The sequence below is a fragment of the Schistocerca gregaria genome, chromosome 11, assembly GCF_023897955.1.
Source record: "Schistocerca gregaria isolate iqSchGreg1 chromosome 11, iqSchGreg1.2, whole genome shotgun sequence".
Lineage (NCBI taxonomy): Eukaryota > Metazoa > Arthropoda > Insecta > Orthoptera > Acrididae > Schistocerca > Schistocerca gregaria.
Window position 1 is genome coordinate 75,915,774 of NC_064930.1, and position 5,570 is coordinate 75,921,343.

General features: G+C 38.9%; 1 protein-coding gene across 1 annotated transcript in view; it reads right to left on the bottom strand.

The window, feature by feature from the left end:
- Positions 1–4,113, bottom strand: part of LOC126295345 (F-box/LRR-repeat protein 7-like) — a 59,765-nt gene extending 55,652 nt beyond the window's left edge. The window contains exon 1 of the mRNA XM_049987815.1: positions 3,742–4,113. The gene's annotated coding sequence lies outside the window, so the exon portion shown is untranslated. The remainder of the gene's footprint in view (positions 1–3,741) is intronic.
- Positions 4,114–5,570: the final 1,457 nt, after the last annotated feature.

Consider the following 5,570-nt stretch of genomic DNA (forward strand, 5'->3'; position numbering starts at 1 on the left):
CCTCTACGATTTTTACCCTCCACGCTGCCCTCCAATACTAAATTGGTGATCCCTCGATGCCTCAGAATATGCCCTACCAAGCAATCCCTTCTTCTAGTCAAGTTGTGCCACAAATTCCTCTTCTCCCCAATTCTATTCAATACTGCCTCATTAGTTACGTGATCTAATCTTCAGCATTCTTCTGTAGCACCACATTTCGAAAGATTCTATTCTCTTCTTGTCTAAATTATTTATCGCCCATGTTTCCTTCCATACATAGCTACACTCCATGCAAATATTTTCAGAAACGACTTCCTGACACTTAAATCCATACTCGATGTTAACAAATTTCTCTTCTTCAGAATCGCTTTCCTTGCCATTGCAAGTCTACATTTTATATCCTCTCTACTTCGACCACATCATTTATTTTGCTCCCCAAATAGCAAAACTCATTTACTGCTTTAAGAGTCTCATTTCCTAACCTGATTCCCGCAGCATCACCCGATTTAATTCGACTACATTCCATTATCCTCGTTTTACTTTTGCTAGTGTTCATCTTATACCCTCCTTTCGAGACACTGTCTATTCCGTTCAACTGCTCTTCTAAGTCCTTTGCTGTCTATGAACGAATTATGTCATCGGTGAACCTCAAAGTTTTTTATTTCTTCTCCATGGATTTTAATTCCTACTCAGAATTTTTCTTTTGTTTCCTTTACTGCTTGCTCAATATACAGAGTGAATAACATCGGGGACAGGCTACAACCCTGTCTCATCCCTTCTCAACCCGTGCTTCCCTTTCATGCCCCCTCGACCCTTATATCTGTCATCCTCGAGAATATACCAAACAAAAAATATAAAAAAAAGAACATACAATTTGAATATAATATTTAATTTGATATATACAGCTCAAATAATGTCTGTGCTACGACCCCCCCACCCCTCACAAACACAAGCATAAAAACCAATACCAGAAGGTTCACTTGACCTATATTCCTCACATGAAGCCCACAATACCAAGTACCCACAACTAGCAGAACCACAAGTTACGTACTATTAACTCTCGAGTCCATGTGTCCACGTATAAAGTGCACCAACCACAAGTAATATTATCTTGTACTGTTCCATTGCTGTTTTACAACTGGAAGCCCATACCTACTCCTCCATCACTGCTCCAGCTGACAGTGAGAAGTTGTGCTGTCATACATCTACGTGAGTAGCAGTAATAGAAAGTAAACAGCGAGCTCACCGAGAAAAAAAATTTAGAATCCATGCAAGAAAATAACCCAGATTCCAAGCTAGCAGCACAATCCCACAATGAGGCAACTGTCTGAGAGATTATCAGTAATCGAATAAGTGTTTGGCAGATGCAAGTATGCTGTTTAATGCTCTGGGGGAGGGGGTGCTATTACACTCTCAGGCAACACTCGTACATGGCAACAGAGTGATACACTGAAGGTTTATTTCATTATTGTTTAATAAACAGTGATTTAGCTCTTATAAGTTTATTTTACTGTTGTTTAATTAAACTAAGATGAAACTGTCATTTTACCTTAGTAACAAAGACAGCTATTCTTTGCACACATATAGAGTACACCACCTGCCTGCTTGTGTTACAAAAATTGGCATCCCGTTCAAGGGTGAATAATGTTCTGTCATCTGTGACAGATCTGTATTTTTTAATCACATTTCAGAGCTACAACTCCATTGTCATGGATTTTGCGGCTACAATGGGTATTACATCTGCCTTGGTTTTCTCCTAACAGCAGTAGAATGACAGAAGTGTTAGATTTTAGCAGACACTGTACCTCAGGGGGGATTCCTAACAAAATGCAGTCACTACAAGCATCCAATTCCACCTGTCTGCTTTGACTTATGATTTAATGGCATTGAGGTGTGTGACTTTACTATGGTGCCATATGTTTGAGTTGATTCGTGTTTGTAGATGTTGCATTGTTCTAACTGATGGCACGCTCTGTTAGTGGAAGTTGATGTATCGAGTTTAATGTGGGGTATTGGTTTCATTTGAGTCTTGCTTACCACTGGGGTGATGTGGGTTTATTTGAGTCACGGCAGACAGTGCTGTAACATAGATCTGGAAGTGTCTGCTTTGTTTACAATGAGTTGTTGCTTCTTTCCCTTTTTTATGTGTTTAACATTTTTGTTAGGTCTGACTACTCTGGTGTTCGTGTGTGTGTGTGTGTGTGTGTGTGTGTGTGTGTGTGTGTGTGTGTGTGTGTGTGTGTGTGTGTGTGTGTGTGTGTGTGTCTTTATGCTATAGTAGTTGTGATGTTTTGTCTGTTCTATATTTATGGTATTCTGGTTGTTTTAATCGATCTTGTGAATATGGAGGTGGTGTTTTGTGAGTTATGCAACTGTGTGAAGTTTGTGATTGTGATTTTTTTTATTATTTATAGGTTGAAGTAGTTATACAGAGATGAGGCTTGCACAATATAGGCTCGCATGGAGGGCAGCAACAAAGCAGTCTTCAGACTGAAGACCACAACAAACCAGTGTTATTTTTTTGTTGTTCATATTTTGAAAATCGGTCACAAATCATTACTATAATGCAAACTGCTCTTCCATAATCTCAAATGGAAGCAGTGATTTTGGTAAGTCGGTCATTCTGTAACTTTTAACATCAAAAGTATTTCTGGTACACTGTGCCTTTTCTAAATGGAATCAATTCCTGGCACATACAGAACTGAAGCAAGATCTGTTATTTTTACAAATTAACTAATTCCTTCTATCATTAATGGTGACAACACTGACATTTGTGCGATTGCTATTCCTTCAGAATGCTCCCAAACCCACTATGCCCGACTCGAAACATTCACAAATTAAATATTTTTTTTGGAAGAAGCGACTTTTCTTAGCTCTTGCAATTTAAACCCTTTGGCGCATTTCGCGCTTAGTGATTTCGTGACAAAACGCCTAAAATGTCAAACAACAAATCACGTCAGAATTAATAAATTTCAATATAATCGTTTCTGAATACAATTGGAATATTGATATAAATCATCACATTATCCTTTTTGCCAAGATTATGAGAGCAGCACCTTGTTGCCAATGCTCTAAAAACGGCCTCTCAATCTCAAGGCGGAAACTCATCATCGAAATTGACCAATAAATTTTAGACAGACTACATCCCTTGCGAGGTTCTGGATTTGACCTCAAATGTCTCAGCAATGCTAAAATGTATTTAACTGTATTTGTAATAATTGTACGTCACGGATACATGTCGTTTCGTTGTAACCGCAGGATTGCTTCAAACGCGTTTAATTTTGGTGTGTTTCTTTGCTGCAAAATTTTAAACGGAACATCTACATTTGAATCACAGATCAAGTCTACGTTTGATCCACACAAATATTTTGACTTACAAATAAGAAACTGCGTAGTAAATTCAGGAAAGAAGTATTGCATAACGCACAACTAACCGGCGAGTATATAAATACTCCCAGCCCGCGGTATAAGGGATTTATTTATTCTGAGCCACTTCTCAATTATAACGCATTAAAGCAAAGCATAATATAAAAAAACTCTGCTTCCTTACTTGTGGACCTCATCAACCGCTAACTCAAACTACACATGTGACTAAGACACGAACAAAATTTAGTGAAGGGAAAAATAATCGTTTTTTAAGACCTAGAAAAATACTTCAAATGGAAAACTCAAGAATTTCAGTGATGACAAACTTTTTTTACTAACGTAACTGATTATACCACTGGCATACAAAAATGAAAACAAAGGAAATATAGAGCTCACCACTACGTTTATTACAACGTGACTGGAATTCCTTCAATATTCCCGTGTTTATATTTTGGACGTGTGAGAAAGTAAATAGAAACAGGACATTCACATTCTAACAACACGGTGAACCTATGTTCTTGTCCAGTGCCTACTATTCAGTATTGTATTCACAAACAACGCATAAACAAACGTATTCAGAGATCACGCCACACATGACACTAGCAAATGTATTCTGTGGCAAAGCAAAGCTCCTTCATCGAAATATAATAATTTTAAAGCTAATTATGATATCTTTAGATAAATGTAAGATAATTCTGTAAAATTCCAAAACACTGTACAGGTTTCATACCAAAAGTCAAACCAAATAAAAAAACCAAAGAGATAGACAACTTAAACTCCCGTAACAGCTGTTTTCCAGGCGCCACATTTAACTGGGCTAACAAATCCGCTGTGGGCCCAGACGTAAACATGACAGCGAAAAGCGGTATCCGAAATTTGGATTTCGTCTTCCGGAAGATGTGACTTAGGCTAGGCGCAAATTGTGAAATGTATAGCACGAGTGACGTGACACGACACTACAGCGCGACACGCACGTGCCGCACGGGCCACGCGGGTCCAGCGCATATTGTGACGCGTACACCATACTTCGCACGCGCTCTGCGCTGACTGAACCGAAGCACGCGCAACCTCTTATCTTTCTCAAACGATTTTACAGAAACTATTCTCTGAAAATATATGATTTTTGCCTTACTTGTAGCGTTATATGTCAGCTTCCTGCCCCATCATCTCACTAATGACCGTTCTTATTGTGATGTACACATTTTAGTAAGACACTACGCAAAACTCAAAAAGTTTGCAACGAAAATTAGGGGTCGCTATGATTTTCCGTTTGGTGCGTATTACTCCATATGTTGCTGCGTATAAAATTTAGCTAACATGCTGAATTTTTGTTTAGACTTGGGAGGAAATCTCTATCTGCCTCCGGTCTCGAGAAAATGGATCCCATGCAGCGCGCTCACTTCCGGTCTCACGCCCGCGTGAATGAAATACTCGCAACATCTCTCGTATCTCCTAAACCGCTCGAGACATTGAAACGAAAGTTTGGCGAATGATAGCACACAAGGAGGAGAGTGCTTTGCCAATCATTAAACACACGGAACTTTCTTATCTATGGCGACATATCACTACTTATACTTCTCTTTTTATTTATTTCACTCCAGTGACTGTAATTTTTTGAGAGTTATCGGCAGCTAGCGAAACAAGAGCTTCCTAGTATGAAAATGAACATGAAATTTCTTCTTTTATGTCACTTTTTCGTAAGCTATTGAGCTCTGTGATTACCAATTACTTGTTTAATGAGGCCCTCCGTTTCGGAATTCTGTCTCAACAGCTGCTGTGAGATGAGTTTGGCAAATTACATTGTGACAAAGGAAGTACAATTAAACCAGTCACCAAGAAAAATGTGACCTTTACTCATAAATGGTGATGCTTCTTCGAATGAGAAAAGGTTAACAACTAACACAAAAACAGATTGGCAATTCTGTTGGAATTTTGGTGGAATCCCCGTAACCCATCGTATTTTTAACACCGAGCGACGGGAATGGAAACTTACCAAAGGATTTTATTCCTTCTGTTGATCTGAGCAGTATTAAAACAATGACGAGCGTTCATTCAGGCGGAATGATAGGCCCATGCCAGATACTGTTTACTCACCTACGGCTTGCCAAACTGACAATGCGTGATCGCGAATAAAATAGTTGTTATTGAGAAAAATAAACAATTGATCTGTCGCACAACACAATGGTCAGTGTATTGTCAGCAGCGAAGGATAAAGCGCGCGACAG